The 27232-nt window shown below is 37.3% G+C and overlaps 1 pseudogene; it reads right to left on the bottom strand.

Annotated features, from left to right (window-relative positions):
* Nucleotides 1-8595, bottom strand: part of LOC115420343 (gonadotropin-releasing hormone II receptor-like) — a 29800-nt pseudogene extending 21205 nt beyond the window's left edge.
* Between the last annotated feature and the right edge of the window lie 18637 nt (nt 8596-27232).

The following is a 27232-nucleotide window of genomic DNA, read 5'->3' as shown; positions in this document are numbered from 1 at the left end:
AGATATTAGAAAATAAATTGAGAAAAGTTTTAAGGTTTTTAGAAACAATAGAACTAAATATAACATACTGCATGCTCGTGAATTTGGATTTTTTCTCCCATTCTGTAGATTCAGAACTTCTAAAAATCAGCATGTTCAAGCTTTCAGAGAGTATGATTATCAAAAGTTTTCCTACATTCTCTGTACAAACAGGTCTCGATTTTGGCTGCTAGACATTATATAAATAACATATAATTTCTACGGTTTAATTCAAGCTTTCAGAGAAAATAATCAAAACATGTTTCCTTTCTGCTCTTTTCTTCCTACTGTCTGGAAGCCAAAACATCGTCGACAAAAGGGATTTCATCATGATATAGTGTCTGACAAAATATACAAAAAAGATGTGTCCATTCCCGGTCCCAAATTGCAGGCCTCTGGGAAGCCAACAATTCATTTCCTCAATCTGTTTTTTTATAACATACATCAACTTCACAGAAAAATGGATGTTTTGAGTGCTGCCCATACAACACCCTTCCAACTCTGAAAGATCAATGCCTTTTCCTACCAGTGTCAACTGCTGTTTCACAACCGTTCCAATTCCATCAGCTGGGCTTTTGCCATGTCCTGCCTCCACAAACGTCCATGTAAGCCTTTCAAATCCTACCTCAAAGGGGTCTTTACTCAAAGAAAGGAAGTTTTTCAAGGAGCTTTTCTGTGTGGTCGGCCCATTGATGATTGTGGTTTCAGTTCTTTGGGATGAAGACGCAGACTGATGATGGGTCATGGCAAGTTGATGAAACACACACTGAACTACGTGACTTCTGGGACAGACAGACCGAAAGGCTTTTAAAGTGTACATCCTGAACCATTAATCCTATCAATACATGTAAATAATTGGTGTAAAGTACAGTTTGTCGTCTTTTCATGGTCATCAGATATGAACCATTTGGATGTTCAGAGGCTCTGTGGTTACCGTGGAAACACCATCATCTTCTACAATATTGATTCACCAGTAAAACACATGGAGTCGGATTAATGACAGTGAATGGAGATACTGGAGTTATGTTCAGTTAATGATAGATTTTGCTGAAAAAGTCACTTTTTCTTCAGTTTTCTCTGTTTTTGAAAAAAAAAAAACCTTTGAATTTACTTTGAGCTTTTATGATAATCTGCATCAGTGTTTCTCAACCTTTTTTGAACAAACACCCCTTTCTGTCATCATGAGCCTCCTGCTGCCCCCCGAAAAAAAATTTGCGTTATAGCACTCTGACTGAGCTTACATACATTTATACATTGCATTGATAGTGCCCCCCTCACGACCAGGGGGAGGGGGTGCTGCGACATGCCTTATCACTGAAGAGTGGGGGGACACGGAAATTCACCATTGACATGACATACTGTTTGATATAGGTACTTATGCAGAGTAATGCCCCTCATTTCCGTCTCAGCACCCCCCTCTCAGCTTTCTTATTCCAAGCGCCCCTGATGGTGTTCCAACACCCCTGCTGAGACACACTGATCTACAGGGGTTGGACAAAATAATGGAAACACCTTCACCTCAAGATGATAATGCCCCAATCCATACAGCTAGAATTGTTAAAGAATGGCATGAGGAACATTCTAATGAAGTTGAGCATCTCGTATGGCCGGCACAGTCCCCAGACCTCAACATTATTGTGCATTTATGGTCAGTTTTAGAGATTCAAGTAAGACGTCGATTTCCACCGCCATCATCTCTAAAAGAGTTGGAGGGTATTCTAACTGAAGAATGGCTTAAAATTCCTTTGGAAACAATTCACAAGTTGTATGAATCAATACCTTGGAGAATTGAGGCTGTAATTGCCGCAAAAGGCGGACCTACACCATATTAAATTATATTTTGTTGATTTTTTAAGGTGTTTCCATTATTTTGTCCAACCCCTGTACATGGATAGTGAATTAAATATAGAAAAATACTTGATTTACATTTAAACATGCAAAATGCAGAGGATAATATTGTAATAAATAATGATAAATAACTTAAGAAAGGTTAAATATAGAGGAAAAATTCATTTGGGAATAACCACAAAAGTACCACTGGGTATTTATGAGTTAAAAGATAATTTTACATGTCAAGAAAGTTGCAGTTTGGTGTAAAACTGTTGAAGTACAAGACTACAAGAAGAGTACACACCCAGGAGTTGCAGGACATCACCTAAACGTTGTCCTTCCACAGTCTGTTTAGAGCTTCACTGCATCTGTTTTTACATTTTTAATACAACCATTTTCATGTTGTTGATGTTTATCAAATGAGATAAGAAACGACACTAACCCTAACCCACTAAGCTGTTTTGCACAAAACTAGATGTCATTTTTCTAGCCTTTGTAAAATTATCTTAAAAATGGACAAATATCATGTAGTTGATGGGATCAAAAAGTCATTGTCAAACAGCACTGACCATCACTCATATTTTTAGAATTCATAGATAACGTCCCATAGGTCACACATAAAAAGACATCTGTATAACATCCTCAGGATTTTCTTGCCATTCTTCTAATCTGGTCTGAAAAATCACCAGCATTGTCTGGATAGTTTACTGCATGAGCCAAAAAATCAGGAGAGAAAAATGGCAGAATTGAAGAATACACACCTTCTTTTGGCAGTGACTACCAATCACAGCTGCCAGTCATGTATTTAACCTCCCAACCTGTCGCAAAATGCCTGATTAACCAAAATCTGTGTCGCAGGGTAGATTTTCTACAGCCAGAAAATATAATTGGGAGTAAATTAAGTCTGGGGCCATGTCAGACTAGTTGGGTTACAATTTGCTGAACAGCAATTATGGGATTTTTTTTTTTGCCCTATGTTGCTAAAAAAAAAAAGTATCAAGCCCTGAACTTTTAGCTTTTGTTATTGTTTTCTAGTTTTCTTCCCCTCTCCAGTCTTGCTCCTCCATACAAACCACAAAGTTTGCTTTTGAAAGATGAGATGATATTTGGAGTTTGTCTATGAAGTCCTTGCAGTCCCTATGGACATACTCTTTCGCTGCATTCGTGCTTGGTCACTGTTAGGTCTGGGAACTATCAGACACTTTTTGATAAAACAGTCAGTCTTGCATAAACTGGAGGTTTTGCATCTACCTGACGAGGATTATCTCTGGCCTCGGGAAGCTCCATTTTCAGCTTCTTGTGTAGTGATACCATTAATTGGACCACAGGAACATTCATATTCTTTTCTTTTTGTGTTTCTGTCCTAATGCTGCCATTATGACATATAATCTCTATCTTTTTTCTTATAAGTCTGTCTTTTTTTATATATCATCTCCACCTCCCTCATGTCAGATTTGCCATTAGTCACATGTAGATCTTGCATTTCCGTATAACTGGCACTTTCCAACATGTCTCATTCTCACATTTACGCTATCAATCATTCTCACTCACAGCTGCTGGGAGCATATGGACATACTGGAATTAAGCCTCCATCATTCTGGTTTGTGGCTGATGTGTTCCATCTCCTGAGCTACAGCCACTGCTTTTTCAAGCTTTTTTCTCCACTCTCTGTGTTTTTTTCTGCTGGTTCAGACAGATGGGATGTTTCAGGTGTCTTACAGGACGTACCAGATAAGACGTCCCCCGGGTCACTCTTTATTTCCTCTGGAATTGCAGCAGGTTGTTCGTGCTGTACAATTCCTCTGCTCTACCCTTTCAACATTTCTTGGCTGTTCCACTATCTTCAGACCTTGACAATAGTTTCACCCTTATTTTTTTTTTTATCATGTATACCAGGCATCTCTCCATGTCTCTTTGAGGGACTCCTGATATGTAGAGGGGTCTAAAGGAGCCACGACCAATGGTGTGGAGATGACATTTTGTCACATTTATCTTATAAATGCCAAATATATTTTCTATATTATATTTCTATATATTTTATATTATTTATAATATTTTCATATCTGTAATTTTTTGGAATCTTCTCACGTTTGAAAATGGGATATTAATTAAACATAAACATATTAACAATAACCTTTTTTTTGTCTTTTAGGTTCTCTCAGTGATAATGTCATAGACTGATGATGGGTTATGGTGAGTTGTTGAGGCCATTTTAGTGAGGGACTGACCAACATGACAATGTAAGAGTACATCCTGATAAAGACTACTATTATGGTAAATGGACTGAACTTATATAGCACATTTTCTACACCTTAATGGTGCCTAAAGCACTTTACAATTCCTCACATTCACCCATTCACACTCACACACACACACCAGTGAGCGGCTGCTGCCATGCCATCCCTACTGGGAGCAGTTTAGGGTTCAGTGTCTTGCCCAAGGACACTTCAACATGTGGACAGGTCGGAGCCAGGATTCGAACCGCCAACCCTTCAGTCATTGGACGGCCGGCTCTACCAAGTGAGCCACAGTCGTATTGTTACATGAAACAATGACAAGAAAACCAATCATTGGCACTAAAATTAAAATCATAATGTCCTTTTGTTAATGTCATGTCAAAAGTAAAGGTTCTCTCCATGAAAACGATGATTTTATTGAGCTGAGTGGTCCATTGTCACATGTCACAATAGTGATCAGTCAGTAGAAGAGATACATGGGGAAGAGACACATTTCTGGACCACTGCACCTGTTTTTAGCTTTTCTATTTGTTATGTGTCATTTTGATTGGGTCTGCTGTCCATTCTGTTCATTTGTTTATTGTATATTTAATCTGTTTTGTCATTTGTACATGCAATCTGTGCTGCTTCTCATTCTGTTTGTGTGCTGCCTCTTGGCGAGATCATTATTGTAAATGAGAATCAGTTCTCAACGAACTTACCTGGATAAATAAATTTTAAAAAAACTCCTTCCAAAAGTTACAGTGACCACAGTAAACAGCTGTTGTTAAAATAAATAAAGAGGAAAAAAAAGAAAAAGACTAGACGATTTTGAATGAATAAATAAATGATCAAATTAGTAACATACTGGTATTAAATTCCAAATAAAGCAGGTTGAATGATTCAGTCTCTGGCCAAAGGCAGTGTAGCATGAATATACAGTCACGGAAAAAATTATTAGACCATCAAAAGTCATCAAAAACAATGGTTTATGCAATCAAATAACTCCTGTGTGTATCAGGTGACTAAAACAGACAGAAAAGAACACATGGAATGTCTAAAAGCACTGTTTTTGTCAGTCCAATGCCATAGTTATTGATGTAAGTACTTAAGGGATTTTGGTTATTTTCAAGAACACCATGGAAAATGGCTAGATATCAGCTCTGAAATTAACCCTTTAATGCACAGTGGTCACTACAGTGGGACAGTTATTCTACAGCTGTTCTCTTGTAGATTCATGGTTTTATTGTTTTAGTTCCATATCAGCCAACATAATGGACGCTTAGCATCATCTCAAATACTGCAATTTATACCAGTACTGTAACTTTGCTGTTCGTGATAAACCGGATCTGCAGTAACATGTTTGAGTGTAAATCAATTGCTATTTGTTATTAGACTGTAATTAACAGTTTTCTTAAACAAAAAATTGGGGTTTTTTGTATATTATTGTCATGAAGTGAGTAATAACTAAAATTAGAGTATGTTAAAATGTGAGAAAACGTCAGATTATCTGCATTTTAAAAAAAAATCATTAAAAAATCATAGTTTTCAGACAGTATATCACTTTCTGATATTGTGTTTAAATACATGTTTGTTGCATGCTGCCCAGCTGAGTGGACATTTTTGTAACTCCATAAAAACAGTTTCATAAAAAAATTTCATCATATTGTTTGTTTTCTTATTTCCTATGCTGTTTTTATCAGATTTTAATTTGTCTTTGTTTTATGATGGTTGTAATTTGTTGTTCTTAGCCCACTTTGGCACCCTGTGTTACCACTGTTTTCACTTACTTATTTACTTATTTATTTCCTTGTTTTATGAATCGTGTATGGCACTTTGGCCAGCTGTAAAGTTCCTAAAGTGCTTATAAATAAAGTTGGTATGGTATGGTATGGTATGGTATGGTATGGTATGGTATGGTATGGTATGGTATGGTATGGTATGCACTGTAAAAAATAACTGTAGAATTAACACCAAAAAGTTGCAAAATTGCAACATAAAAAAACTGTAAGTGACAATACAATGCAACGTTGGTTATTTGAAAAAGATTTTTGTGTTAACAATTAAATCAATATAGCTGTAGTTGTTACAGAGGAAAAATTTGTGAAGAAAACCAGATTTGTATGTAAGAAATGAAGTATTTCTATTGTTTTAGAAAATAAAACTGTAAATTGAAAAGCAATGTGGTGCCATTGAAATTGAATATTTAAACGGCATATTTGCTTCATATATATATATATACTATATATATATATGTATATATATATATACACACACACACATATATATATACACATATACATACATACATACATACATATATATAAAGTTATTAAAACGTAACACTTAACAATGTAACACTTTATATTTGTAAATTAATAGGTTGGTAGAGTTGGTAGAACAGCTCATCCAATAACCAAAGGGTTGGTGGTTCAAATCCTGCTCCGACTGTCCATATGTTAAAGTGTCCATGGAAGACACTGAACCCTGAATTGCTCCCAGTTGGATCTGGTGGATTTGGAAAGTGCTTTGGACACCATGAAGGTGTAGAAAATGTGCTAAATAAGTGCAGTCCATTTACCATTTAAATCTACATGTTTAAAATGTTAAATCTACATGTACTCTGTAAACATGTTTACAGCTGGATGTGTTTTTACAGTATTGTTCTGGTAACCACAACTGCCAGTTTTTTGTCCGTAAAAACAACAGGATTTTTTTTTACAGTGTGGTATGGTATGGTATGGTATGGTATGGTATGGTATGGTATGGTATGGTTTTCATGCCTAAAGCGGAATAAAAACACTCAGGAAAAAAAAAATCTTGACAAAGGTCCTCATAATTCATGCATCAAAGGGGTTAAACTCTTATGAGATATTTTTGTTGTCATCATTATATTGTCCAAAAAAATTACCTTTAGTGGTAACAGGCATTGAAATAAACAAGAATTGAAGAAAAACAAGGGTGGTGTAAGAATTTTTTTCCACAACTGTACATAAAAATACTAAATATATATATATATATATATATATATATATATATATATATATATATAATATATATATATATATATATTATATATATAGATATAATATATATATATATACATATATTATAACTTAACCATATGATTTAGTTTTGTGGATAAAGTGGATCATCTAGTTGGTATGTGTTTGTCCATTACCATCTGGTATTATTCTTACCATCACTGGTTTGTGCTGCCCTTTACCATTATTGCCATTGTAGTTTTTTGTTTTCTTTCTTACCATTGTTGGTATGTATTATTGCTTGTTCTTTACCACTTGTGGTATTGCAGTTTTTTGTTGGTATGTAATTATCATCATGTAAGTTGACGGTTAACTGTTACCTGTGGTAACACACCAGGAATGTACTTTGTTTCTATTTTTTTTTTTACAAACACTTTTGGTTATGCAATGTAAATACTGTCAAATGAGTTTATTCTAATTTTGGTATAGGCCCTATTTTGTTCTATTTGTTCATTGTTCTGGCTTGAAGTCAAGGACAGGAGTGAGTATTTAAAATGTTATTATGTTCAGTTATTTGATGATGAGAATGGGGGTGGAATTAAATAAGTTTTTTCTTCTTCCACTCCTTTTCGAGTATAGATGAATGATTTATTTATTTATTTATGTATTTAAATTTTGAATTTGCATGTATTCTGTAAATGTTTGAAATAAACAACAAATGAATGAATGAATGAATGAATGAATGAATGATCATTTATGTTTTATTTATGTTTTATTTTCTTTATTTTTTATTTCTTTATTTTCTTTATTTATTTTCTTCTTTAATAGAAGAAGACAAAATCACCATAGTTGAAGATTTGTTCATATAACTGCCTTAAAAGGGAAAAAAAAAAAAAAAAAAAAAAATTGAAAAAGGGGGGAAAAGATCAAACGCTGGTGTATTGGATGCACCAACTGCAATAATTCTCAAATGAGAACAGGGCATTATATGGTGAGGAAATTCAATTTCTAAGTAAACACTGTCTTACCTGAGGGAGTGAGAGGACCCACACTCATGGTCCACGCCACAGTCAACATGATTTTGCTTTTCCTTTTGCTTCACTGATACCCAGGGGGTTGAGGATGGCTGACTGTCTGTCCAGGCTAATGACTACAGTTACAAAAGCACAGGAGTACATCGCCACCAGCTTCATGAACATCAACAGCCTACAAGCGAAGTCTCCCGCCTGCCACTGCACCGTGATGTTCCACCACCGCATCCACAGGCATCACGATGAAAGTCACCAGCAGATCCGCCACGGTCAGGTTCATTATGAGGATCCTGACGTGTGACTTGCGCTTGCCTCCGTTGCTGGCAGGCCCATAATACAACCAAGTTACACACAGCTGACACCGCGCATAAAGTGAAGGTGATAATAACACGGACTTTAGCCGCTGTGGAGAAAGTGGGCAGCTGGAGCGCGTCTCCATCTGCGCTCTTATTGCAGGATGATTGCGGGTCCAGGGCAGCTGCCGTTCACAGTCTGATCCGTCAGCTGATGGAACATAATGAACACAGTCCGACTGGAGGACAGCACAAATAAAGAGAAATAATCCCGGATCCTAGACTCTGTCCTCTTCTCCATGTGCGCCTCCAGTTGGAACTAAACTGTGAAAAACTGACGAAATAAATCGATTATTTTTCCAGTTTTACGCACGACAAGCGTTCAGATATGCTGTAGGCTATGGCATCTGTAACATGGCCATCGTTACATATAGGTCAGATCACTTCAAGTAAAAGAAAATACATTATAGCATGATGTAAAAGACCAGGCATTTGAGTAGAAAAGCAGAAAAAAACTAGAAGAAGGAAATAAGTCTAAAAATCATACCAGTTAAGAGCAAGTTTTGCTTAATGTCTGAGTTTTTATTATTATTATATTAGTATTATTAAAATCATATCGCGACACAAAAGAGATTAAATGTAAATGCAACTAATTCCAGAAAGAAAAAAAAAAAAAAAACACCCTTACCGTCGGATCCGCTGCTGATAGTGTGCACCCACTGTGGGATCTGTGTCGTGCGCGGTATTTGACGTCTCCTCCACTGCAGCCTTTCACTCCTCTCATCTGCTCTGACACGGAAAATGAAGGCGTGCGCTTCCAGCTTTATGAAGCACAGGGCTCTCTCTTCTTGACAGGTGAATACTCCTAAAAATCCTCCAAAGAAAACCTCTTCAACCAGGCTAGATATTTTTTTTAATCCCCTACAAACTTATTTCACCCTTTGCAAATGAATAAGTGGGGGAAAAAAATCATGTGTTTTCATGGAAGAAGAGAGACCACTCAGGGGAGAGAATCAGCAACCCCTTCATTAGCTCTGCTCTCTCACTGCTTCTCATAAGTAGTAATAAGAAACAACATATAGGTCCTCATGTTTTATTCATCAGCAGCACCAGCACACAAACCACCACTTATATGACATATGTTCATTTGTGGTCCTCAGTTATTTAACTCAACACAAGTCTGCTGTGAGATGTTTACCCATCTGGATGATATAATACTTGGCCTGGAGGACTCAATCCTCTGTCAATATAGTTGGCTTTAACCACAGAACAAAGCAATTATATTGCCTGAGCTTCTCCTGTTACTCAGTCTTGCAATGTACAAACATTCAGAAAGAACATCAAGAAAAGTTGACTTGGAGGCTCTGAGGAAAAAAAAAAAAAACAGACACAGACTCAAAGCAACACTTCAAAGATGAACCACAAAGATAGTGTAAAATACAAGTGGTTTCAGTTTGCTTTGAACGTTGTGATGGAGTCGGTTTGATGGAACAGGACCAAAGAGAAGACGAAGATCTGATCACCTTATGTTTAGCAGGTCATACCTGTGTAACGAATATTTTCAAGACTGTAGAGCTCATCCATGTGTATGTTAATATCACTTAAACACTTGAACTGGAAAACTACTTTGACTTAACTCACAGTGGTGGCCAAATGATTAGAACACCTGACGGATCTGAAAACACTCCCATTCATGAAACATGCAGATGGTTGCTCTGAGCACCTACTGTTTTTAACCACTTTTAACTTTAATATGTCCTTGATGAGCAGGATATGGCTTGTACAACACACCCACACAGCTGTGTTCTCAGACTCTTGCGTTGCCATCATTTTACCATGATCATAACCGACAATGATCATACAAGTAATTTGGATTCATCTGTGAAAGAACATGATTGTGTGACACTGGCAATCAATGGGCCCAGCTTGGATAATGACTTAACCTTCCTCTTGTGTTACGGTCAGCACCAACCCATTTTAGGTTTGAAAAGCATAAATGAACCACATCAAATTTGTATATTGCATCAAGGCTTTTTGACTTTGTCGGGAACCTCTATTTCAACAAAATAATACAAAAAGATTTTTTCACTAAATTATGAAATGCTCTGGTTGAAATTATGACCTTTGTGTTGTTAGGGTCGATTTGGACCCAATTATAAAAATAAGATTATGAAGCAGTAATTAGAGGCAAAGCTGAAATCATAAGTGAACTATCAGCCAACACACTGACAGTCAGCTCCTCTACCAATCATGTGAGCTTTTGGGGATTCTCATTTTGCCTTGTTATCCAGTTTACCTGCCCAAAAACAAAACAAGCAAGGATGGGCTTGTCCACACATGTGAGGTCAATTCAATATAGAGTTGTTGACTTACAGAGTACACATCGAGGGATATACTGACAAAAAAAACCACTAAAAATATTAAAATCAATATTTTCACGGATAAGGAAGCCTAACAAGGTAACCAAGAGATGAGAAACAACTTGGATGATAGATAATTGTTTTTAGTGTCTTTTACAGCTGATGGGTCAAAACTGACCCGTTCACATAAGACAGGGGTGTCAAACTCATTTTCTTTCAGGGGTCACATTCAGCCCAATTTGATCACCAGTGGGCTGGACCAGTCAAATAATACCATTATAGCCTTGAAATAATGACAACTCCAAATTTTTTATATGCAAAAAATAACATTAAATTATGAAAACGTACATTTTACAAACTATCCAAACAAAAAGATGTGAATAACCTGAAAAAAACTGAAATTTCTGAAGAAAAATAAGAAGAAATAAGAAAAATTTGATCAATATTATGCCTCAACCTATGATTAATGCCTGTGCATTACAGATCTGATCTACCGAGACACAAAAGAGACAGAATATTGTTAAAATTGCAGTTATTTTTCTTTGGACATTTCAAGTAGTTCATATTTGTTCAAGTTATTGACATTTTATTATTAAAGGAAATCAGAATTTAATGTTCTTTGCAGTGAATCAAAGAGAAAAAAATGGTGTTGTCATTATTTATAGGCGTGATGTCATATTATTTTTTTCACATTAAACCCAGAAGAAAATTTGGAGTCCTTATTTCTAGGTTATTATGCTGTTATTTTCAAGTTTGACGCCCTTGACTGTTAATATCTTCTGCACTTTGCAAATTCATCCCATGGGCCAGATTGGAACCTTTGGCGGGCTGGTTTTGGCCCCTGGGCCGCATATTTGACACCTGTGACATAAGAGATGGTAACAGAAAGCTAACACAAGAGGAAGGTTTAAAACTCCTTATGATGGCTCTTTCCTACAGTTTATAGAACATAAGGATGACTTTGTCGATATTTTGTATGCATTTTAATGGCCACCACTGTTATGCTACTTTCTACTATGATTATTCTGTACTTAAAACTTATAGGGGTTTTATGTTATTCGGTGGTGGTTGAAGGGGCCGTTTGGCGCAGAATGGCAGCCACACTTCAGTCAGCCTGCCCCAGGGCAGCTGTGGCTACAGATAGTTTACCACCATCAGAGTGTGAATGTGAGAGCGAATGAATAATGGATCAATAAATAAAGCGCTTTGGGTATCTTGAAAAGCACTATCGAAATCTATTCCATTGTTATTATTATTACTTGAGCTAAAGGGCAGTGGTGGAAGCTCACTTCTTCTCATCATCTCATGGCAAAATCCTTGAACTGATATTTAGCTCAAACAACTCCTCTTCATGACTGGAATTTCAATTAGTCAAAGTGTATAAAAAGCCCAAAAGACACATTCACACTGTAGGCGAAAATTATGAAAATCAGATTTTATTACTCATATGCAACTTAGATCCTTTTTTTCCACAGTGTGAGCAGTACCAATCATTTGGAATCTGATCTGGAACACCCCATAGTCCTGACTGTGATCCAATGCAATCAACAATCCAATCAGACTTTTAGCTTACTGTAGGTTGAGACTTGTCAGAGTTCTTTACTGGAAGGAGTCATCCACATGCTATGAAGTAGTTCAACCTTCAACATGTTCAGCAGTAAAAGGAACACACATTTGAGTCCAGATGTAAAATGATGACTCTGTATTGAGTGAATGGCAGCTATCTTTAGATTTTTCTTTCATAAATCTGTCAAATAAAATCTCTGACGTCTGCCATGTTGGGCTTTGTTTGACAGGTCTGTATGACAGCTCTTTCACGCACTGAGTTGGACTTCTGGAGTTTCAGTTTAAATAAAACTCATTTTGTCAGGACAGACAGGGTGACTGTAGTTGTAGTTAATAGATTCCACCACTGTGCAACACTGTAAAATGATTCAATGTTTAATGAAGTTTTGCATTTACCAAGTCAGCAACCTAGTGCATAGGATTAACTCACCGCTGACCCCCTGCACTTCTGTAGTTCTGCCCCTTTTTACCCTCCTGGTCCTGTCATACCCTGCGGTGTCCATCTGTGTGTCTGTCCATCAATATCAGTCAGATTACTATTCACCAAACTGTCTGATCTCGGTTTAGGTGCAATTTAGGAAGCTCTATGTCAAACTTGAGCTTCAGGCTCCTTCAACTTTTTTTTTTTTTTAAATTAATATTACTATATGTGTATATATATATTTATTATTTATTTATTTATTTATTTATTTATTTATATATATGTAATGTTCCTTGTCTAATATCCTAGAAGTGTGGTTGGCTATATGTACAAGCTTGTTAGTATTATCATCCATTTTCTTACTTATTTACTTCATTTCTATTACTCCTTTTTTGCATGTGTGTACATCACGGACACGTCCACAATCATGTACATATGTAGGTAAACCTGTGTGCGTGTAAGTAAATGTAAGTATGTTTATTTACATATATAATCTCTATTACTTGTTATTGTTCTGCAAAAGTAGGATGACCATGAGAAGCATTGATTGATGAACAAAGATTCACAAGGTACCTTTTTTTTTTTCTCTCTTTCTTTCTGTAAGCGATATTGACACCCCTTTTTTTCTTTTACAAAAAAAAGAACAGTGTACTTTGTATCCATGATGTCCAGCATGCCATGTTGTGAGACTGTTTTGAATAAAAATTTGAATTTAAAAAAAAAACAACCCTTGACCTCCAGATTCAGTTTGAAGGACAAATCAGGATTGATGCATCAAATTTTAACGTCAATGTGACCTACATTTTTCAGGCTTTCCTCGATCGGTGCATGGTCATGGGGGCAGATTGTAAAGCTAGCATAGACGAGGTGAGAGGATAGTAGGGCAGCTCTTAAAAGGGGCAGAGGGGTCAGTACAACATTAAATGTGGTCTCTTTTTCTTGTATGGTCACTTCTGGCTCCAAAAAGCCAGCATTGCAAATCACAAACTGACATCACTATTGCTCCATCCTGTTTGTACAAGCTTATGATTTGGATTTCACCCATAAAGAACCAGACCCAGACATCCACCAATGCCAAAAAGCATCTACTGATCTAAATGTTTAATACCTGTTGATCCACTAATCCTATCAATACATGTAAATAATTGGTGTAAATAGTTTTTCATCTTTTCATGGTCATCAAATATGACCCATTTGGACGTTTAGAGGCTCTATAGTTACCGTGGAAACACTGTCATTTTTACAACATTGATTCACCAGTAAAACCCATGGAGTTGGATCAATGAAAGTGGATGGACACACATGGTTTATGTTAAATTAATGATATATTTAATTGAAAAAGTCACTTTTTTCTTCGGTTTTCTCTGTTTCTGATAAAATAACCCTTAACTTCAGTCTGAGCTTCTATGAGCATCTACATGATCAGTAAATTAAATCTGGGAAAATATATGATTTACACTGAAAATGCAAAATACAGATGATAATATTAGAAAAAATGGTGAGAAATCACTTAAAAAAAGGTTAAAAATAGAGAAAAATTCATTGGGAACTTCCACAAAAGTATTACCAGGTCTATATGGATAAAAAGTAACTTTTACTTGCACTGGAGTATTTTCACAGTGTGCATTAGTCACAGACTGTATAAACTGATAGATTGTCCATTTCTTTATTTAGAATTTTTGGATCCAGAGGTGACCATATGTGACCATATTTCAATAAACAGGGTCCCAAAAATGGGAGGGCATAAACAGTGAGATAATGCATTGCAGAACAAAGTAATTCTGGAGTCTTGTTATAGTGTTATCTATTAAAAACAACCACAGCTGAGCTGTTTGTCAAAATGTGTTTCATTAAACAAACCAAAACACTGAAAGTCTGACTTGGCAGGCAAGTGAGCTGTAACACAGATCTGTCAATCAAAGCCCAACTTAGCAGACAAAATTTCCATCTGATCTGATGAACAGAGGAACATCTAAAGATGGACCACCTACTGCACATATTATAGGTTTCAAAAAATACAGATGTGACAGGAATAAGTATAAGTTAAAAAAAAAACAAAAAAAAACAACAACATTAACTTAGTATTTTTAGAGCAGTCCAGTGTAAGTGTATGGGAGCCAGGGGACAACTGTGGCACTTAACCCCCCATTTGCTCCCTAGGCACATTACATTGCAGCTGACTGCCCCTAGTCTGCTTAATGTGTGTGTTGCTGTATGTTCAACTCATGATGGATCGAAAACAGAGGTGTGTGTTGGATGTCTACATGTGCTTTATTTATTTATTTATTTATTTATTTATTTACAGGTTCCTCTTCTTTTTTAGCCAGATTGGAGCCAACCCTGGCAGCTGTCAACAGTATTACAACTTTAAGATCCTTTAGCATTGGTGTAATTTTTGAGCTGAAGTACTTGTAATTTTATTAAACTAGAGTTAGAAGGTGTCAGACTACCTTCTAACTTCACTGCTTTTGTGCATTTTGTGCTTCGGTTCAGGAGTAGAATATGATATTGGCCACATGATCACACACATAAACACACGAAATCTGAGCAAAAATGTTGAGTTCAGTGAGAAGGGTGGCACAGTAAATATAGCCTGTCATGTAGCACTGCAAATAATTACTCTCTCAAGTTATAACATCCCCATTATGTCTACTTGTTTATCACAAGGGGACAGTGTTCAAAATCATTAAACAGATGGATGAATTTGGAATAATACCAGTGGGAAAATCACAGGCTTCGACTGGAATGAGGGAATCAGTGGAGAATGCCTACCCTGTCATAGATGCATAGATTGCAGTGCTTCCACCCCCACAGATGTATGTGGAAAGCCTGAGAATGACCATATGCTGTGCTATATACAGTGGAAATATGACAGCTATTAATAGTTTGATATTGTTGTAGTTTTTTTTGTATTTGTTTTAAAGCTTAGCCTATGTGTCTGTTAATAATAATATTAATGTCAGGGTCACATTCCCACATAAATGCAGATTCTTTCCAGAATAAAGGTCAAAGTCTTTTTATCCTCAGATGTATTTAGTAAGTAGGGCACACATCAAGAGCCACCAGAGAGATCAGAGTCCTGTAATGAAGAGTGTCAGTGTGTTCATTCATGGCATAGATTTAAAACAGCAAGACAGAATAATGATCCCAGAGAGACAACCACAGGGTGAAGCATGTGTGTTGCATATGTGTCTCAAGGTTACGTGCTGAATCGACTCACGACAAACATGAAGGAACATAATTAGATCTTCATGTCATATGTGCTGCAGTGAATGCCATGATTCTACAGGCTTTAAGGGGGGGACAACAATTAAATGTTAAGTTAATTTTAGTAAAACTACTGTGATCCCAGCAATGGTGATTATGTCCTTACACTTTGTTAAACCAACAAAATGGCAGCTGTGACTTCTCACACTAGAGGGACTGTACTGTTAATTCTAAGAAACGTATTTATAATGCATTCACAGACAGAAAGAGAGAATGTGAGGGGCTGCAGTACAGGAGATGAGTGGGTGAATTAGTCGCAATTTCATGCATTTTCCATCTTTCGCTCACAATTAGCCACTTCTTGCTCTTGTAATCAGCGTGGTAAGCCCAAGTCCATTTGGAGAGGAGAATTAGCTCACCCATAGGCTTTGGCATATTCTATGGGCTCTATTTCAACAGTGTACCTAGAGATGTAAATAAACACACAAATAGCATTTTTCCTCCAGGCATATGTTGATCCAGCTACAAGCACAGGCCGTCTCGCCTCAATCAAACAGGATTCCAGTTTCTTTGAGTGTTTACATACAATTTACATATGCAGAAACATTTAACCCCAGGTTTTGCCTTCTTGTGACTACATGATATAATAAAGTTCAAAATTACAGTCCATTTAGTAGCTTCTTCTGAGCTTTTAGCAGCTCATCTCAGTCAAGAGAGTGATCAGTTGTCATGGTGATGGCTCAGTTGCTAACAAGTGTCTTAATCTGATGGCAGTGTCACACCATCAGGTGTAAATGGGGGTCTCTGTACCTTGGAGAAGAAAAGACTAGTGTCTGACTTCAAATGAAACTTCTAGAAGCAGAACTATTGGTAGATTATGGAGCAAACAGATGTAGTTATTGACAGGAAACGATGTGAGCTGTGTTTAACCAGCTGTTCACCAACCGTCCTTGACTCCTTCATCTTTATCATGGTTGTCTTTGTCATCTAGTATGAGTCATACTAATGCAGTTGAAAATAGTATCTTCAAGTTTCATCAGTGAAGACCCAAACATCCACCGTCGACCAAAACCATCCACTGATCTAAACTGTTTAATGCCTGTTGATCCACTAATCCTATCAAATACATGTAAATAATTGGTGTAAAATGCAGTTTTTCATCTTTTCATGGTCATCAGATATGACCCATTTGGACGTTCAGAGGCTCCATAGTGAACATGGAAATATCGTCATCTTCTACAACATTGATTCACCATAAGACCCATGGAGTTGGATCAGTGATTATGGATGGAGACACTTGGTTTATGTTCAGTTAATGACATATTTGCTGCAGCGGCCGCTGCTCGTCTTTCAGACAGGGGAAGCTCATTGTCAGCTTACATAAAAAAAAAAGTCAAGTTATTTAAACATAAATTCAGCTCTCCGTTCCTTTTTAAGAAAATGGTCAGTGACCTTATCGTACCAAGTAAACAAGAAAACGTTGAAATTATGTTAAATTGAAACTATGAAGTACAATGAGTGTGTTTTATTTACAGTGCGAGAAATGAACAAGTAATTTTGGAATGGTTTCTCTCTCCATTTCTCAGCAGAATGTGCGATGGTATTAAACTGAACTCTGTCAAGTGAAGGAGTAGATCTCAAACTAGCTGTCAATCAAATGGGATTCAGCCTTTCGACTGATCCTCCAATCAGCACGTGTAATCCTGGCGTCCAGCCCAGCCGAGGTCCGCCCACAGTTCCCCAGAAATGCCGAGCGTCCGGGGGCGGGACACATCGTGGCATTTATCCAATTACCGTCCAGTTTTGAGGCAATGAATAAAACTGTTCCACTCAGTCCCATTGAAGTGCATGGACGCTGAGCATCTACGAGCAAATGCACTGAGCAGAGATCGTATGAGAAAACAGCGCAATGGGAATGTATGAGAAGTGAACATTGAGTCTGTTGATTTGTGATAAAGCTGATTCTGAACGAACTTGTCTGTGAGATGAACGTGTTCTAACGCATTTGTAGTCAATGAAATGTCAACACAACCGTACATATTTGACCATTTAATTTTCATAATTTTGGGGGAGGCCGAACTTCCCTTGCAGTAATTTGAGAAATCGCCACTGATTTGCTGAAAAAGTCACTTTTTCTTGAGTTTTCTCTGTTTCTGATAAAAGAACCTTCTATTTTAATCTGAGCTTTTATGAACATCGACATGGTCAGTGAATGAAATATGGGAAAATACTTAATTTTCACAGAAAAAATGCAAAATACAGGCGATAATATTGTAATAAATGGCGATTAATCACTTGAGAAAGGTTAAATCGAGAGAAAAATGGATTCAGGAACTATCATAAAGGTAGCACTGGGTCTTTATGGGTTAACACAGAAGATGAACAGTGGTCTGACACCTGAAAGTCAGACTTGATGGACAACTTGGAAAACTGTTGGAAACTTTAAATATCTTCACAAGGTTCTGAACTCTCAGGTGAGCATCCTTGGCTATATCTTCTTTAAAAACACTTGCCTCTGTGTCGACCATTATTTTTTTGAACTAGTGTGTAAACTGTGGGTTTATATGTGTTTTAACCTTTCCCCTACTCACTGTGGTATGGTTATCTAACTTCTACGTCTAAAAACCCTCTCTGTTGGATTCAGTGACTGGAAGTAAAATACCTGCCAGCCCTCAGATGCCCCTGACCCAACATTTTACAGAGAGTACAAAGAAAAAGCCAACCTGATCTGACAGATAGACGAGCTTTTGAACTCTGGGAGGCGCAACAGTTCCCTCTGGCAACGAAAAACCTTTTAAGACATCCTGATGAAATCCTTCATCCAGAACACTATAAATATCCTCAAATCAGTGATTTTACTGATGATATGTTTTTAAGCCAGAGACAATGAATGACATGATCTGCTTTTAATGTGTGATCTAACATGTATCATGCATTTCAATCAGTCAATTCATTTTTATTTTAACAGCGCTTTACAACAACCACAGTTAACCAAAGTGCTGTACAATAGAAGAATAAAGGTAAAAGCATCACAAATAAATAAGAATAACAACAATACAGTCTCTGTATTTGGTAACCAAGGAACATTTTTATAAAGAATCCTACTATAATGGACGTTCTGTGTCCAACGCATGTCCGAATGCGTGTCCACGCGTGTCTGGATGTTTGTCACGATGTTGCAGCATGGGAGGGCGTATGGGTGCAACGCCACTGTGCACCATGGGAGGGCGCTATCATACAATGGCACCACGGGTACAATGCCACTAGTGTATACATAATGCATGGATTATATTTAGATTCACTTAATTTTTGATGGTTATGGCAAAAATGTGCTGCAGGCCTTCAGTATGCTTCAGTATTCTTAAAAACATACCCAAAGTGTGGATTGTTTAGAAGCTTTTAATATGAACATAAATCATTATCATACATACATTAACGTAAATCATAAATTATTATTATTATTTTATTATTACCACCTTGATACTTGTTTCTACTAGTACTTTACAAAGTGCAATTGCCTGTTTTTTTTTTTCAACATTGTTTTTTTTTTTTTTAGAGTTATCGTTTTGCTACTTTCTTGTACTATGTCTTGTGTATGTATTTGGTGCTATTGGAACCTCAATTTCCTGAGGGTTCTGCCCAAAGGATCAATAAGTTCTATCTAATCTAATCTAATCTAATCCCACTAAAACATAGGGTTTATAAAATTTACATGCACATTTAAATTGCAGTGGTAGTTTCTTGGCATTATTCATCAAAATTCCATATTATATATTTCTCTTTCAGCATATTGTACTGTAATACAAGTGCTCCGAAATGGAAACCATACTTGCAGCTTTAGTAATCCTACTTATGACAGTTGTTTTCTGGGTCCTTAAGTGTTTTCAGAGAGGAGTAGGAGTTCAGTATTTTACTGACACCTTAAATTACCATGGGCTGGAAGGATTTGGGTAGACAACTCAACCGCTCTACCTGTCACAGGAGCTCAGAAAAGTGGTTTTACTTTTCTATAGTGGCATGAAATGGAGTCAGGTCATCTGTGTTTATATTTAGGATAGAGCTGCAGAAGGAAGGTGAGTATTTTCAACTTAAATGGCTTTTCCCCACATTTCAGCACCTGCAGCTTCTCAAACAAATGACAGAGTAAGTCAGACCTACAGTATTTATATCTGGACTGAGGTTTTTTTGGTTCTACTTGACATGTCTCTGTGAAATGATGACCACGTTTACATCTCTGAAGTATGCTGGAGAAGGTGTGATGGTCAGTGTTGTATAGTAACATGTAGTAATAATACTTCACTACTGTACTCAAGTATCTTTTGTTTACTTTCACTTTTACTTCACTACTTTTCCTAATTCTATTGTATGCTTCAACTCTGATACATGTCTCTACACTGGCTTCCTGTCTCTCAGAGAATAGACTTTAAAATTCTCTTGCTAGCATATAAAGCACTGAATGGTTTAGGCCCAAAACACATCACAGACCTTCTAGTCCAGAATGAACCATCCAGACCACTCAGGTCATCTGGTGCAGGTCTGCTCTGGGTTCCAAAAGTCAGACCTAAACATGGAGAATCAGCATTCAGTTTCTATGCTCCGTATATCTGGAACAAACTACCAGAAAATCTCAGGTCTGCTGAGAGTCTGAGTTCTTTTAAGTTAAGGTTAAAGACTCACCTGTTCACTGCTACCTTTGACTAAAAGGCTTTTGACTTTTTAAATTTTATATTCTCTTTCGAAACTCTGCACTGCAACTCTTACTTTAATATGTGTATGATTTTATATTTTTGGATTTTATGTGTTGTTTTCTTACTTGCTCTTTTTAATCGCCTTTTACATGTTTCTTTTATAATGTGTTAATTGTGTTTCTTTTTCCCTGTCGTTGTATTTCAATGTCCTGTGTGAAGCACCTTGAATTGCCTTGTTGCTGAAATGTGCTATACAAATAAACTTGCCTTGCCTTACCTTGCCTTATATTTTTAATGCACAGTATCATTACTCGTTACAAAAAATTAATATAATGGAAATTTGATGTTTTCACTGCTGAGATTGCCGGTGACTGCAATAAAGTCAGGAAGCTGATTTGTTATTGAGCCTAATCGCATAATGCACAAGTGACAACAACAGTCCATACTCAACCTGTCGGCAATCTGTTGATATGAGCAGCATTGGTTGGTTGGTTGTTATTAACATTTACTTGTACTTTTGCTGTCATTACTTGAGTACATTTAATTGTTGATTACTTGATATACTTAAGTAAATAGATACTTAAAGACTTTAACTTGAGTAGTATTTCAGTTGGTGACTTGAAATTAAAGTAATTTTTTGGTAGAGTTGTTGAGCCGCATTATGTAACTAGAAGCACTCGGAGAGCGCAGACCTCCGCCAAGGCTGATCAGTGGCCCCCCCCCCGTGGGCCCCCCCCACGCCAAGGAGGTTATGTTTTTGCCAGGGTTTGTTTGTCTGTCTGTTTGTTTGTTTGTCTGTCCGTTAGTGTGCAACATAACTCAAAAAGTTATGGACAGATTTTGATGAAATTTTCTGGTCTGCGCCCCCCCCCCCCCGTGGGGCCCCCCCACCCCCGATCACCATCAAAATTTTATCATTTCTTCCTTATCCCATTTCCAACAAACCCTGAAAATTTCATCCAAATCTGTCCATAACTTTTTGAGTTATGTTGCACACTAACGGACAGACAAACAAACAAACAAACAAACAAACAAACAAACCCTGGCAAAAACATAACCTCCTTGGCGGAGGTGATTAATATAATTTCAGAGCAATTGAGAAGAAATTAGTCATAGGAGCTACAGGTAATGTAATCAGAACTTTAACCACACAGTTTAAAGATTAATTTAGCACATTACATTTTCCTGAAAATAAAAATGCGTCAAGTGCATTTTGTAACTAGAAGCACTCGGAGAGCGCAGACCTCCGCCAAGGCTGATCAGTGGCCCCCTCCCGTGGGCCCCCCCCCCCCCCGATCACCACCAAAATTTAATCATTTCTTCCTTATCCCATTTCCAACAAACCCTGAAAATTTCATCCAAATCTGTCCATAACTTTTTGAGTTATGTTGCACACTAACGGACAGACAAACGTGGCCCCCTCCCGTGGGCCCCCCCCACCCCCGATCACTACCAAAATTTAATCATTTCCTCCTTATCCATTTCCAACAAACCCTGAAAATTTCATCCAAATCTGTCCACAACTTTTTGAGTTATGTTGCACACTAACGGACAGACAAACAACCAAACAAACAGACAAACAAACAAACAAACAAACCCTGGCAAAAACATAACCTCCTTGGCGGAGGTAATAAACTTCTCAAATTGTAATAACTTACTACATAATGCGAAGAAATTTACTACATAATGCACTGAGGTAGTTTATTACAAAATGCGTCAGTTTATTACATAATGCGGCTTTATTACAAGATGACGCGACATTCTTATTACATTTTGAACCTTTATATATTATATTTTTTTATATTTATTTTACTTTTATAATATATAATGGGAATTTATTACATAATGCGGCTCAACAAGGGTACCTGTACTTCTACTCAAGTGGACTTTCCAGTACTTTTATACAACTCTGGTGGTGGTGTACTATACTTTGCTGATAACAATGTTGATAATTGTGTAACATTCAAGGCACACTTAAGCAAAATGACAGTCAGAGCATTCCGCAGCAGTATGCCATGTGGTTTGTGCTTATTGGAATCACCATTTGTTCTCCAAAAGGCAATGACCCCAAGCACACCTTGAGAAGAAGAGGGATGGATCATGACCTGGCCTCTGCAATTACCTGACCTGGACCTGACTATAAGTGAAGGCAAAGGTGCCAACAAGTGCTCATCACCTCTGGGAACTCCATCACAGCTGTTGGAAGACCAATCTGGATGCTGACTTCAGGACTCTGATTGAGAGAATGCTAAGAGTCAGCAAAGGTAACATCGAACTACTGGAAGGAATCTGAATTATATAACATATTTCTGCTGTTGCATAACTACATGTTCCTTCATAGTTTTGGTGTCTTCAATATTAACAACAACAAGAAATAAAAAACCATTGAAGGAGAAGGTGAGCCTAACATTTTATTTTATTGACACCTGGCCCTTTGTCTTGTTGTTTCCCTTTAGAAAGGAAGATGTGTTTGCCATATATTGGTGCAAACAGGGCATAAATTGCCATATATAATTTCCTTTCAATCAAATAAACTGTTTTCCTGAAATCTACAGTCGTGTCCTTTGCTAAATTTAAACATTTGTCCACACTGAACTTGAATCCATCACAAAAGTACAATGAGAATCAATACTTTCATCCACAGAGTCAATACAGGCAACAAGAACTGAATATTGCGAAACCACTCTCACACTGTTTACCCCACGATGTTCGCTCCACACTGACACACATTTTCCCCACACACTGGTGATGTTTTTCTAGCCAGCTGTCGTGTACCTGCACACAGTAAACCTTTGAATTATTCAGACCAACAGACTGTCATAGTTTAAAGTTTTTGTTGCCCATAGGGAAAGGAATAGTCTCGCAATACGTGATCACAACATAGAGAAAAATTAGGAGAAAAAAGGTTTGGTCTGGGATTATTGACTTAGTGAGGTGGTTTTCAAAATATAAAATACGGTCTAAGATGCCATCTCTGCAAAAATACTTACAGATTTTTGATAACCTGATTGTGTTGAGTGACATAAGTGTATTATCGCTGATGCTGACTTAATCAATCGATGTCTGCAGCTTTTGCATCTGTACTAAATGTCACTGGAAGGGGACTGACTAGCAACTTTTGCAAGCGCTGTAAATTCAAGTTCATCAGTGTGTATAATTATTTTTGACAGAGAATATGTATTGTGTAAGCCCTACAATGAAATACTAAAACTAATGCATATCCCTTTGTCATGTAGCACTGTTTCTCAGAATGTTTGCCTGATGTGACATGGCTTTTGTCACAAGAGTTGTAACAATGTGTACGGTTAAGGTTAACTTGATTTCCTAACTCTGTTGGGAAATTTTGTCTGTGCTTTTAGCCCATCTATCAGGGTGGGGAAGCAAAATTTACAATGAACATTTACTTGTTTTTTTTTCTCAGCAGGCACTACATCAATTGTTTTGAAACCAAACATATTGATGTCATAATCATACCTAACACTATTATCCATACCTTTTCAGAAACTTTTGCCCATATGAGTAATCAGGAAAGCAACCGTCAAGAGTGTGTGATTTGCTGAATACACTCGTCACACCAAGGAGATTTCAAAAATAGTTGGAGTGTCCATAAAGACTGTTTATAATGTAAAGAAGAGAATGACTATGAGCAAAACTATTACAAGAAAAACTTTCTTGTAATAGTTTTGCTCATAGTCATTCTCTTACTATACTATTAAAGAATACTATTAAAGAAGAATGGGAGAAGTTGTCACCGAATATTTGAGGAACACTTGCGCAAGTTTCAGGAAGCGTGTGAAGGCAGTTATTGAGAAAGAAGGAGGACACATAGAATAAAAACATTTTCTATTATGTAAATTTTCTTGTGGCAAATACGTTCTCATGACTTTCAATAAACTAATTGGTCACACACTGTCTTTCAATCCCTGCCTCAAAATATTGTAATTTTGCTTCCCCACCCTGTATATTATAAAAGCCAAGTGGCCTCTGTGTGCTTGTGTGCATGTATGTGTATTAGCTTTATAACTGAAACACTGGACAGATCTAGCCTTTGCCTTTTGGAGTACTTGTGTATTTTGGTCAAGGATCAGACAGGCGAAAACAGCTTATTGATACAACCAATTCTTTTGAGTTATTAGTTGTTTTTAAAATTGCAGTGGGCTTACAGGCAGCCCATGGACATTTCTATTCACAGATGCAAATGGGGGGGCTGGATCCGGATCAACGGAACCACAACAGGAGTACCGGGTCCAGCTGTGATCACACACTAACAAGGTCGATCTGCTTCTTACTGTGGCCTGGTTCCACTCCACTGGTCCCCAGTCAGACCCGGCTGATGAAATCCCCCTCCAGAGCCCCCCCCCCCCCTTACTGTAACATGGCGACAGATCGATCTGTGCAGACTCCAATCAGACAAACCAAAGTTCAGCGGATCTGGACACAGAACGGCAGTGAGTCTCAATAAACCGTCATGTTCAATCCTGTGTAAACATCTCTGCTCCACATGGATGTCAATACAAATAAAATGAGGGCTGTTATATTTCTTCCTAATCTGTGTGTTACACCAGTAAGCTTAGCTCAGCTCCCATTTTTAATAACTCTACTGCTAACAATGCACTAGTTCTAATATATACACGCTAGCTAGCACTAGCATAGGACACATTAGGACAGTGGTTCCCAACCTTTTTTGGCTCGTGACCTCATTTTAACATCACAAATTTCTGGTGACCCCAGACATTCAAACGGAGACATACTTTTTGCTAAAATGAACTTGTTTTTGATCATGTAATAGTTTCCTATACTATGCTGCAAATAAGCACAAATGCTAGTCAACATTTAGTCTATATAATGTATATTATTATGGACGGAGGCAGAAAAGCCAGGTGTAGATTACTGCACAAAGTGAGATTTTTTTTTTCCTTGGTCAGGATATGTACAGTCAGTCCAGCTTGGATTACAGGCTGACAATTAATACTGAACAAACAAGAACTCAAACTATGAATAATGAAGAGCTGCAGCATCTGAAAACTGATCACAATGAACATTTGAAAGATAAACAGTACCACAGTGCTTCAGTTTCAGACTCAGAGTTTGTCATGTCTTTTATGGATTATGATAGTCTCTCTCAACTCACCATGTATTTTTTATTAGTAAGGTTTTTTTTTTTATCAATTACTAGAAATTTCAGGCGACCCCATCTGAATTCCAGGCAACCCCACATCCCGACCCCATGGTTGAAAAACACTGCATTAGGATCAGTGAGCTGGAGGTTCTCTGGGATCAACTCCAGATCTTCATCAGTGCCGTGGTCAATGGCACTGATAGGACAATTAACCTAATGAGGTCCCAGAGGAAACCCAAACTGTGTAGACCACAGGTGTCAAACTCCGGTCCTCGAGGGCTGGTGCTCCTGCATGTTTTAGATATTTCCCTCTTCCATCACACCTGGAAGCCATTACATCATTATCAGGCTTCTGCAGGGCATAATGATGAGCTGATCATAATTGACCCAGGAGTGCTGGAAGAGGGAAATATCTAAACATGCAGGTACCGGCCCCTCGAGGACCGGAGTTTGACACCCCAGGTGTGGAACAGAACAGTTAAACTCAACACAAGATGGCGCTCTTTCTTGCTGTGAGGCACCAACATATAAGTGAGTATTCGGTGATTACTGTTGCATTTTGTTTGATTTTCTTTATCTTTTTCTTTTGTTTTTCTTCTGTGTTTTTGTTTTTTTCTTTGGTCTTCTTTTGTTCGGTTTATGTGTTGGTTTCATTACAATAAGCGATCTCTGTGGTTTTTTATGCTCTATATTTATCTTACTCAATAGATGCAGCACAGTGAGGGGACACAGTGGTGCAGTGTTTAGCACTGTAGGCTCACAGCAAGAAGATCAGATCCCTGTGTCGGCAGCTGTGGGTTCTCTCCAGGTACTTCGACTTCCTCCCACCATCCAAACACATGCATTAGACTTAATCTGATAGGTTAATCAGTCAGTCAAAACCAATCTAAACGCCTGTAGGTGTGAATGTGAGTGAATGGTTGTACGTATACCCCCCCATGACCTACCAGAGGATTCAACAGTTTGGAAGATGAATGTGTATGAATGAATGAAGGAGGAATGACTGATGCACTGCTCTTATGTGCTAAATTTATGCACTACATGTACATGCTAGAGATTTATGTTGTGCATTTATCTACAATATTTATGTTCTGACTTTATTTCGAGTCCATTAGTTGTTCACAAGCAGAGTGAATATCAAGAAAGAAACCTTTTATTTAATCTCATAAACTCCTATTTTATTTATCACTACTCTTTATACCCTCATAGCAGAGACGGTCAAGAAATAAAAGAACCTTATATTATTTCTGTGGGTGTGTCATACAGCTTTTACACTCGCCTACGTTATTTTATTTTAATTTCTTTTTGTCTTTTTCCTATTAATTGCCCTACGTTGCATAAACAGCTTTATTAATTTATATAATCTTTTCAGTCATTGCTGCTTGTTTTTAGCTGTGTCCTATGAGGTATCTTCAAGTGCTTTGAAAGGCACCAATAATTAAAATGCATTAGTTTGGGGGAAAACATTTGTTGCTAATGAAAAGATGTCAAGAATTAGC

This window comes from Sphaeramia orbicularis, chromosome 6, assembly GCF_902148855.1.
Source record: "Sphaeramia orbicularis chromosome 6, fSphaOr1.1, whole genome shotgun sequence".
NCBI lineage: Eukaryota > Metazoa > Chordata > Actinopteri > Kurtiformes > Apogonidae > Sphaeramia > Sphaeramia orbicularis.
Note: the sequence above shows the minus strand (reverse complement) of the source record. Positions and strands in the feature narration are given on the sequence as shown.